Source organism: Panthera tigris, chromosome A1 (genome assembly GCF_018350195.1).
Source record: "Panthera tigris isolate Pti1 chromosome A1, P.tigris_Pti1_mat1.1, whole genome shotgun sequence".
NCBI lineage: Eukaryota > Metazoa > Chordata > Mammalia > Carnivora > Felidae > Panthera > Panthera tigris.
This window is the reverse complement of record NC_056660.1, coordinates 126,218,850-126,230,985: the sequence shown is the minus strand read 5'-3', so window position 1 is coordinate 126,230,985 and position 12,136 is coordinate 126,218,850. Positions and strand designations below refer to the sequence as shown.

The 12,136-nt window shown below is 38.1% G+C and overlaps 1 protein-coding gene across 1 annotated transcript in view; it reads right to left on the bottom strand.

Moving 5' to 3' along the window:
- Nucleotides 1–12,136, bottom strand: part of RAB3C (RAB3C, member RAS oncogene family) — a 259,615-nt gene that overhangs the window by 43,128 nt on the left and 204,351 nt on the right. The window lies entirely within an intron of this gene.

Here is a 12,136-nt window from a genome sequence, read left to right as displayed (position 1 = left end):
CAGATACTTAGAGACTGACTGAATCAAAAATCCAGGGAACAATGGTGTTGTATTAAGAATTCTGTTTTGGGGGTGCCTGGGTGTCTTAGTCACTTAAGTGTCTGACTCTTGATTTCGGCTCAGGTCTTGATCTTGAGGTTTGTGGGTTTGAGCCCCATGTCAGGCTCTGCACTGACAGTATGGAGCCTGCTTGGGATTTTCCCTCTCTGCCCCTCCCCTGCTCATGTGTGCTTTCTCTCTCTCAAAATACATAAACTTAAAATAATAATTCTGTTTTATTTGGTGATATTAACATTACTACTATTTCTTCCTTCTACCTCTACCTAATATCTTTATACTCTGAGCAGCCAACCATCCTGGTTTGCTCACCATGTTCTCAGTTTTTGCAGTAAAAATCTCATGTTCCTAGAAACTCCTCAGTTCCAGGAAACCCAAAATGGTTGGTCAGTCCATCACACGAAAAAAGTCATTTTCCCTTATTACAACAATGTAAAGAGCTAGGACAATTAGGGCCTAGGAAATATGGGGATAATGTTAATTTCTAAATATTAATTTTTTTTAATGTTTATTTATTTTTGAGAGAGAGAGAGACAGAGTGTGAGTGTGGGAGGGGCAGAGAGAGATGGGGACACAGAATCCGAAGCAGGCTCCAGGCTCTGAGTGGTCAGCACAGAGACAGACACAGGGCTCAAACTCAGGAGCTGTGAGATGGTGACCTGAGCTGAAGTCAGATGCTCAGTCTACTGAGTCAATCAGGTGCCCCGATAATGTTAATTTTTAAAAGTGGATCCTAACAACTAATATACTCATGCTTTACATTTTACAGAGAAAAATTCCAGGTTAATATAAAAATTACAATATAATGGGCTGGTAGTTTAAGTTATAAGCAGGATATCCAGAATTCTGAATAAGTTTCTAGTATGGATCATGATGAACACAGCCAACTTCTGATTTTGAAATTGAGATAGAATTGTGATAGTTCATATTTGCAGGTATAGTCCTAAATAGGTCAGATAGGTGACATGAATTTAATCCTCAGAATCAGAGGGATATTATTATCCTCCCCATTTTACCACTGAGATTATCCCAAGAACAGCCAGCTAGTTAAGTGTCAGATGAGGAAATCAAAACCAGGTTAGTATAGCTTTCAAGCCTATGCTCTTAACCATGTAACCATGCTACTTATTTTGAGAAGTGAAATTCTTGTGTGCTTGTTGTCATTTTAGAGAAAAAGATGAAAGGAAGCCACGTTCTTTACTCCTCCCTTCCTGCTGGTCATGTTTTTATTTGAGAACAACAATCTAAGATATGTGGAAAAGACCTAGCACTCAGTGGGTGGTCAGGAAAGAGATACTAAAACACTGAAAAACAAACGATGAAAGTTTAAAAGAAGTTTAAAAGAAAGTAAAATGTCAAAAAGAAAAGCTTAGAAATGTTTCTGCTTAGCAACGGTCAAGTCTTTCAGGATTATTAAATAGGAAATGTGACAGTCTGTTCTCAACTTGTAAAGAGAGTAAAAGCAAATAGTAAACTCTAGCAGGTCATCTTCCAGTGAGATGTGATCACTATTTCTCCCTTATGAGAATAATGATTAGAGCTACAAGGCAGATACTGTTTTATTTCAGAGCATTCCCCTGAACCAAGTACAAGTTTTCAAATGAGATTAAAATGGCTGTGTCCCATGTGAACGTCTCAGAAGTTAAGTATATTTTATCAGAAAAATCTGGAGACATGACCTTTCTAATAGTGATACCTAAGTTAATAATCAATTCCCTGCTAGCAACAGGAGATTCAGCATACATCTATAAACTGGGAAAATAAAAGCAAGCATTCAAAACTCTAATTTTCTCTCACCTCAACTTACGTTTGTGGTCTATGAAAAATGATAAATTCATAGTGAATTAAGGAGTAAAAATGCATGCTATATATGAACACACACGAAATTTCAAGGGCTAACATAGTTTTACAAAAAAATTCCACAGGTTCTTTCAAAGGAACTCAAATCTAATTGGATTTCCTCAGGTATTTTTTAAGTTATCCCTCCACTCATATAGGTCTTATTGGTCAAGGCTTGGCCTTGGCTATGCCTGGAAAGGCTCAAGGGAGAGAGCCCTTATATGAACAGACAAGGTTATCCTGGCATACAGTTAGGAACCAAATAGAGAAAGTTATCCTGGCACATAGCTAGAAATCAAATAACCAGAATGAGGTTAGTGATAGGGGAGTCACAGGAGAGTGTCTTTTGGTAAGGACGGGGTTGAGGCTAGGATATAAAGGATATGGCTTTCTGAGTTTACAGGGGACAAATGCTCACTTGAAGAAATTTAGCACTCCTAACTTAGGCAACCATCCTCTGCAACCCTGTTTGCATAAACTTAACCAGGGTATACCTTTGTGAAAGTGAAGAAACAACTTGGCTGATTTGTACTCTGAAGCCATGTTGATGGAATGTGTACTTCTATCATTCAACATGTATGAGTGTCTCATCTCTGCTGATTTAATAACCCATGGGGTCTTAGGCTACTGTGACAAGCTATACATTTATGCAAACACAACATTTACCATTCCCTATTTGTAAAAACGTATTTATAGCCATAATTGTATCAAAACCATTCCCTTTCCCTTTTTTACTAATATTTTAATGTAACCTCCCCAATATCCTAAATTGTCAAGGGAATAATGTTATTTTTTTTTAGTTACTAGGAAATTATTTAAAACCTTTATCTAAAAACCTTCAATAGCTGATAGAAACCATTTTCTTTTTTTAACCAATTAAAATTATGGTCTGGGGTATTTGTACTCTGATGAACAGAAGATTTATTTGCCATCAGAACTGGTTAATCTTATCATTGGAATCAGGGGTGCAAATACCCAATGTGTGGCTTTGGTTTGACTACTGTGGACTTACTGATGATGTCTACCACCAACAGAGTAGCTTTAGGCAAACTCCAGTCACCAGCTAGAGGGGATCAGAATCATGCGGATTGATTTATGAATTACCACATATCATAGAATCCAAGGTGCTATGAATTATGCAATGAAGATTTGATGGATGGCCAAGAACAAAACTAAGTAGCAATGAAACTATGACACAATGCTTTCACAACAGTCTTGCTAGACACATTTCTCATTCACATCAGCTTCTTATTGCTCTGAGATTTCTTTTATGTATTCTGAGGATTTTAGCAATTTTCAGATCTTCAGTTGCTTTCCTTAGTACATAATAATCATTCTATAACTATTTCAATACTAAAGTCAATGAACCCAACTGTTTGTTGTTAACTTTCCTTCTTAAGTCCTGTAGCTTGTTGCTTTTCAAGAAAAAATGAAATGATGGTCATTACTCCAACATGAGCATTCACATTAAATTTATAGCCCTTTCTGCTACTCACTTGAGGTAATGACAATAAAAGCAGCTATGACTAAGTTAGCACATGTTCAGGCAATGAAATTCATCTTTGCTACTGTTGCACAGTGACTGTAAGAAGCCACTGATTATAAGACATATTCCAATTTCAAAGATGTTAACATACAAAAATTGTGTATCTTAGATTCTGTAAAATGCCATTGTTTTCTTGGTATTTATGTATGAAGACAAAGGTTGAAATGAGCTCCGAGTACTCCCTTAACTGAAGAAAATTTGCAGATGAAGTATAAGCCCCATGAGTTAAGAAAGACCCTGACTTGCACTTATTTCATTAAGACATAATATGAATTAAGGTCAGAAGAATGTTGGGATGTTAATCCAACTTCCATGTCTCCCAACTCAGAATCCTACCAATTTGTTCAACCAATTTAAAAGAAAGCTCTAATACTAACTGAGTCTGGGGAAATCATTCTGCATTCTTTAGTCTCAATATCTTCATCTATAAAATGAGCCTAACACATTTTGTACTCATTCTCTGTGGCTGCTGCAGGACAAATGTGGTTTTAGGTGGGGTGGGGTCATCCTTTCAAAGTTGTAAACAACTCTACAAATACAATACACTATTAGTCCTAGGTTAGGCAACCAGCTGTCCCTCTTCCCAAATGCAGCTCCAACTCATCCTTTCTGACTTCTATATTCTAAATAATTGCAAATCTTTTTAATTAAAGTATATCAAATTTTGTCTCCATTCCAGAGGTCGAGGTCATACATAGGTAAATTTCTAACTGGGATAAAATGGTCTTCCTCTTGTATGTCTGCTGGAATATGACACACATTTGTTGAATAAATCCTCTTTTACGTGTAATTTCCATGTGTTTACTTTTTTGGTCATTTGCTGTATTTTGTAAAGTTTTTTATTTGGGAGATGGATTTTTAATCACCTCATTAGAGGCTGTCTTATTTCTTTGTTGGTTAGAGACACATTTAAAGAACGTGGCTGTCACCAAATAACATACATGTGAAAAGATGATTTATTTCTGAGTCACTGCAAAAGATCCTTTGGGATTTATGGTTAATCTCAACAAGGTTAATGGAATCAGAAGCAATATGCTTGTCACCATGGTTACTCTACAAATGGCAATTAAGAAAGCCTTACCAGTATTAGATCACAGTTATCAAAAAATCTGTTATTAGGTAAAACCAAAGCCAAAACAAAAAAAACCCACAACACCATATATTTTTCTATTTTATCTCCTCCATAAACATATACAGAGAAGGTTTATGTTATTTTCTGCTTCTGTTTCATATTATGAAGCAAAAGATGATGAAACGTTTTTCATATTTTACACATAGATGAATGAATTCTGCATGGAATAATTTATGATTGGAGAGCTGTAAACAAACCAATCAACTTTCTCAATCATTACCCCTTCTTCCCTGTTTTGGGTATGCAAGTAATTTCCTAGGAGTTCAACCTGCTGTTGTAGAGAATGGACTTTGGCTAGTCACAATGTTCTGAAAAACAGTCCTTAAAATATGTTTCTGTGATGCAAAAAAGCAATTCTCTCCTAGGGTATGATTTGAGCTTTATATGGGAAGAGTGGGGTGTCAAAGAGCATAGGATTTGTTCTTCCTCACCCAGTGAACAGATCTTAACAGCAGTCCCATTCTTAATTCTGGAAGCTTGTATGCCTCCAGGAGCATCTATTTCCCTTATTCTCTTCAACCTCCAGGAGCCCTACAGCTCTATAGCTTCTCAGCCAACTTCTAATTTGTAAGGGAATTTCCCAGCCTACTACTGCTCATCTCATAGGGATGCCTTTCTGTTACTTTCTCACTAGTTTAATCATTCATGTATTCAATTTTTCTCAATGCTTATAGAGTTTTTGTTTTTGTTTTTGTTTTTAATTACTCCAATGCAGAACGAGTGAATCATAACCTCTAGGGACTTCATCTTAGGAATTAAAAAAATCTCTCTCCAGGTGATGTGTATGTGGAACTGGGGCTGAGAATTACTGGGATGACTCCCCACACCTTTCCTTTTTATGTTTTAAATAATCGGTTTCCTTACTTCCCATCTAACACCCAAAGAATTTGCAAGTGGTTTGCAAAGATACCCATGGGGGCACCTCGATGGCTCAGTGGGTTAAGCATCTGACTTCAGCTCAGGTCATGATCTCATGGTTCATGGCTTCGAGGCCTTGTTGTGCTCTGTGCTGACACCTTAGAGCCTGGGGCCTGCTTTGGATTCTGTGTTTCCCTCCCTCTTTGCCCCTCCCCAGCTTGTGCTCTTCTTCTCTCTCCCTCAAAAATAAATAAACACTATAAAAGAAAAAAAAAGATACAAAGAAAGTTTAAAATGAGAGAGTAATGGTAAGGAAACCAATAGGAACATAATAAAATGCAATGATTCACATATCCTATAAAGGCTGATAGGTGGTTTCAGAAAGTTGAGGGACTAAATTTTTAGATGTACATAACTCATTTACTAACGGAGTTTCAAAAGGAGACTTTAAAAAAGTATCCTCAAATAAATGCTCCCAATATTTCATCTATTTTGTTATTTAAAAACACAGGTTTATGTTAAGTTTCTCAGGATCCACATAAGAGTGAAAACATATGCTATCTGTCTTTCTCTGTATGATTTATTTCACTTAGCATAACATTCTCCAGTTCCATCCATGTTGCTACAAAAGGCCATATTTCATTCTTTCTCTTTGCCACGTAGTATTTCATTGTGTGGGGAAGGAAAAAAAAGCTATAGAGGGAGGAAGCCAAACCATAAGAGACTCTTAAAAATGGAGAACAATCTGAGGGTTGATAGGGAGTGGGGTGGGGGAAGGTGGGTGATGGGTATTGAGGAGGGCACCTGTTGGGATGAGCACTGGGTGTTGTATGGAAACCAATTTGACAATTTATTGTCAACAATATATATTGTTTTATATATATATATATATATATATATATATATATATATATATATAAAACAACAATAAATTATCAAATTGGTTTCTGTTTGTATATATATAAATTATTAAAAAAAGACATAGGTTTACTGTTTTTGGTAAAATTATTATCTTCCTATTAAAGATTCTAATAATAGAAAAAGCTAAAATAATAAGAATTACCAGAAATATCACTGTCTCCAGATAATCACTAACATTTTGGTGAAAATTCTATAGTAGATTGTATTACTACCTCACTGGGTCATCAGCTCTTTCCCTGTAGGTGGATTGTATTTTCCTGCCTTATCAGCTTTGGACTGGGCCAAATGAGTTATCTTAGCTAATGGAACACGAGGAGATGTGACAATGAGCCACTGGTGAGCCACAGCCAACAGAGGCATTGTGAGATTCCCTCAGTCCTCTGATACTCTTGCTCTTCATCCTGGAAAGAGCTATCCTGGAATGGGGCTGCTCTGTCAGCCTGTCCCAGAAATGGCAAGCTGAGAGCCCAGCTGAGTTCTGCAGGGGCCAGCAAATCTCAGCCAAACCTAGAAGAGCTGTATTTAACATAACACCCTTCCTAGGGCGTGGCCTACCATTTTCATTTTGCCTCTAACTATCTTCCTTTCTCCCAGTTCTTACATAGACTTATTAATTTCTTTGAATTTCCCATATATTCTGCCTTCTTCAACAAAGAAGAGCTGTTGCGATGGGTGGTTCTGAGTTTTTTAAGGCCTAAAACTAATAAAAATTTGAGGGCTCAATTTAAGTAATGCAAATTACAAATACAGATTAAGTACAAGGCAATATGGAGCAGATGATGTTGGCACTCTGCCCATAACATACCCCTTCTGCACTTGGCGAGCTGACTTCCAACTGCCAATATCTACAGCAATTTGCTTTAAAATCGTCTCCAAAGCAACACAAGGACACTCTGCCTATCAGGGGAGATTGAATGTAACAGGGAAATAGCAGATCTCAGCCAGGAACTGACAGGGGTTGGTGTACTGAAATCCCAGCTCCCTTCTTCCTCAGGCTGCTGTCACAATGATCCCCAGAGTTTTCAGGCAGGATTGAGTTCTATTTACCAATTGCAGTAGGAATACAGATTTTACTGGCTTCCTTCCCTTTCCGAGCTCTTTTCTGTACCTCTCTGTACCTGTTTCTTGCACTTCTGGAATAAACTACTTTTATATAAATTTTTGTTCCAGACCATATAACTGGGGGAATCCCTACTAAGACACTTTGAAGGAGCTTGTCCAAGTAAGAGTCCCAAATCTTACTAAAAGGCATTGTTTGGAGCTCATACTACTGGCTCAAAAGCACTGTTGTTAAATATTAAGGGCTCTTGGGTATTGCTGACTTTAACTTGTTTGCACCCTGACATCGACCACTGTGATGGATTTTACATCATGAAAATTAACAATTCTTTAACTCCGATTTTTTTTCCCTCTTTTTAAAAAATATCTCATTTACTGATACGCAACTAAACTTAAGCTTCATTAATTTTGTAAGAAATCCACCTATAGCTATCACATGTGCTCCTGTCTAACTCACATTTATTGCCTCTGTGTCAAGCGGTATCATTTTCTTCCATCCATTCTCAGCACACACACTCCTGTGAACTAGGTGGCCCTTCTGCGGGCCCACATGCACCCTGTACTTCACTCACTATGGCCTTTATACTTGCTACATCCTCCCCCTAGCGTATGGGTTCTATGAGGGCAGGGACCTCAATTGTTTTATTCAGCATTACATCTCTTGCATTTAATACAGTGTCTGGTACTTACAAGATTCTCAAACAATTTTTATGTTTTTATTTATTTTTTATTTTTTAAAGTTTATTTTAAATAAACAATAATTATTTAAATTAAATTATTTAAATAAATAAATTAAAGAGAGAGACAGAGCATGAGTGGGTGAGGGGTAGAGAGAGAGGGAGACACAGAATCTGAAGCAGGCTCCAGGCTGTCAGCACAGAGCCCAAAGCGGGGCTTGACCCATAAACCATGAGATCATGCCCTGAGCTGAAGTCAGATGTTTAAATGACTGAGCCACCCAGGTGCCCCTTAAACAATTTTTAATTACTGACCAAATAAATGAACAAATGATAGACTGAAAGTGGCAAAAATGGCTAAGAAGTTAATTCAGAAATATAAGCAAAAATTTTAAAAAGCACAGGAGAAAAATCACCATCATATGCAATGCCTATGCCCCACCACACTCCTTTTAGGACACACTGCTAGCAGAGTTTAGCTTGGCCTTTTATATCCTGGCAGGGTCCATGGTATGGGGAGGCAAGTGTTGTCCCCTCCACAGCCTGCAAAAGCCATCTGTGTGGCCAGCCATCAGTCCAGCCTGGAGGGCTCACGTTTTCCTTTTTGCCCCAACCTCAAAGAGTAACTTAGCACCTCAACATGGTGAAAGAGTTGGTTTAGAAGGCTGTCATCCAACTCCTTCATTTTGTAGATGACAAAGTGAAGACTCAAGATGCGGACAGAGTTGATTGAAACAACCTATCTATTGGCCAATATAGATCTACATTCCAAGGCTCCCCATGCCTGCATTTCTCTAACATGCTGACTTCTTCCACAGGGGAGAGAAGTAACTACATTTTACTAAACACAAGACTTCATAAGAAATGCATACAGTAAATATTTGATGATCTTTTAAAAATAAAAAATAGTATATCTCCTGGGGAAACCAAAAATGCCCCAAATCTTCATACATATGGTGTCATCGTTGTGGGAATGAGCAGAACTAGAAGTTCTGAAGAATCTGTTTCATTTGCCTCTCTGTAGGAAATCTGTTTGTTGATGAGATCCAATACTGAGCATTTATTTGAAGAACTGGAGAAGCAGTTGTCTTGATCAGTAGGGTCCTGGAACTACCTTGGAGCATACATTAGATTCTGTGTTGTTAGTCTAAATCCAATTTTGGGCCTGTTTCCATCATGCCTCTCTTACAACTTATCTTGTTTTTATTTTTCAGAATTAAAAATTCCCTTTCTAAAAACTTTATGTGAGGTAGTAACTATTGGACAAAGCTCTTCTTTTATGCAAGAAAGAAAAACAACAACTAAGTGCACCAAGCGTCTCCTGGTGGACAACAGAGCCCCCTTCACTGGATCCTCTGCTCACGAGTGCCTGGCTTTATTCTTCCACAACAGCCAAGGCCAAAGTCATGGTAACAGAAATATCCTTTCCTCAAATTAGACAAGGGTCTGTTCTCTTTGGGGTAATTCATAGTCTTTTACGAGATGGCTTCCTTCTTAATGTTAAGTAATCAGAGTTGCTGAAGGGGAAGATGAACCAATAATCTAGCATCTGCTCTGCCCTCACTCAGATACCAGAACCTTCTCCTTCCTCTTTGTAGCCCCAGTGTCTGAGTAAAAGACAATCTCCATACATATTCAGCCAGATCCTGAGCACTGAGTTTTGCAAGACATTAAGATAGACCAGGAGTGTGTGGGGGTGGGGGGGGGGGAACTTCTGCCTGTGGGGAAAGTGAAATTTCTAAAGAGGAGGAGTAGGACCGCCTGTCTCTACGACTTTTGGAGTAGGAGCTGCAGGAAAAGGGGAAGTGGGTATTAACAGGAGATAAAGATAGGAAAAGGAGAAAGGTCCATGTAGCCCCTTTGAAGACTAACCCTGAAACATCCTTTTCAGGCAGGGAAACAAGAAAACTGGGTCTACTTATACCCCTATTCGTTCCTCTATCACTAGCCCACTCTTTTGGGATCATTGTCAGAGAAAAATTGTCAAAGACTCTGAAGTGGGCAAAGAAGATTACTGGGGGCTGTGTCTAGTACATCTTTCCAGGTCGTCTGTTTTTCATGGTCTTTGATCTTTTTTACAGCTCTGCAGATGGTAGAAAACAGGTAATAATATAAATGAAGTCTTGCTGATAGGAAATAGAAATGCAAGTCAACTGTGTCTGGATTACAAATGATCATTGGTCCGTGGTTATTAACCTATTTTGCAACTATTGGTAAATTTGCTTCAGCATTCCTGAGTGCCTCCATGTGTGTCCCCTGAATACTCTCTTAAACCCATGGCAATATATTTCTTATTCCATCATTAGTTGCTGAGATAAATAAAATTTTTGACACGTGTCTATTTTATATTTGGGTAATAGCTGTGATTTACCTCATTTTTAAAAGAAATTAACCATAGCAACTTAACAGCTGATGCAAGGAAGGTGTGTGTTTCAAATCACCAGGCAGCCTGAAATTGAGACAGAGAAGGAACTACTACGACCACAGCCTACACCCAATCTTCCTGGTGGGTATGAGGTTTCATGACTACAAGAATTAGCATGAGCAGAGACCCTCGGAAGGGCAACACTCAGAAACACTCCAGCCCTGAGAATCTGACTGAATGCCATAAATGTCCCCTCAAGTTAACAAAGAACCCCTTCTGAGATAGAAAAGATCCTGGCCCTTGCTAACCTACCTAAGGAGCAGTGGCCAATCTGGTGGGAGTCAGTGTAGTGTAATAACAAATATAATATTGTAATATTAAAAAAACTATAAAAATGATAATACAACAATAGCTTCATTTATTAAACCCTTAATTTATTCAAGGCAACGTACTAAGTGCTTTACATTTATTTTTATGTAATTTAATTTCTATGACAGTATAACGTAGATACTATGATTCTCCCTTTTTTATAGATGAAGAAACTAACATGGAGACTTAGTGAGGGAAGTTACCAGAAACACTCAGATACTGTATGATACAAATGGAATGCAAACCATCCCATGAAAATAGAAATTCCAAGTCCTGGGTTCTAGTTTTTGTACTTACTTCAGAGGACCAGAACTATTCTCTCAGGTTTTTTTTTTTAATCTCTGCTTCTTCCTAAGAGAACATACTGTATCAGATTTTTATAACGATCAGTGAGAAAAATGTCCAAAGAGTTTTGAAAACCGGATTGCCATATGAATAGAAGGTATTATTACTGGCAGATTGATGTCATTAATTATCCACATGGAACCGATGTATTTTTTAAGCATTTTATTTTAATCATGGTAAGTATTCTTTAATTCCTATTCTCTATTTCCCCGATCCCCTGACCCCACACAGCACTGATGTATTATCTCAAAATTACTCTCTAAACAGTCCTTACTGTAATTTTCTTTGCTGTTTTGTAACCTTTAATTAGAAAAGGTTAAAGTGGGAGAGAAACCAAAGCCAAAACAAAATACTATCCAATTCTCTTCTAAGCTAACAAATGCATCGTCAGACATCATGTGAGGAGCTGGGGACATAGCAGTGAAAAAGACAGGGTCTCTGCTCTCAGGGAGCTGTGTTTTGGCTCCATAGTGCAATATATCAACTACATTCAAATCAAGGAGTTTATTAAACACCTATTGTGAACAAGACAGTGGGGTCTACATGAGAGGGTTATGCTTTTCAGACTTTAGCAGGCACCGGAATCACTTGGAAGCTTTGCTTTAATAGATTCCTACACTCTATGCCTAGATATTCTGGTTTGGGAGGTCCAGGGTAGGGTGTGAGATTCTGCATTTACTTTTTAAGATTATTTTTATTGTTTATTCATTTTTCAGCCAGAGAGACAGAGACAGAGAGGGCACAGGCAGGGGAAGGGCAGAGAGAGACACACACACCCACAGAGAATCCAAAGCAGGATCCAGACTCCGAGCTGTCAGCACGGAGCCCGATGCAGGGATCATGAACCTTGAGATCATAACCTGAGCTGACGTTGTACGCTTAAATGAGCCACCCAGGCACCCGGAGATTCTCAATTTCTAACAAGCACCGAAATGATGCTAATGCTGGGCTTTAGACCACATTTTGAG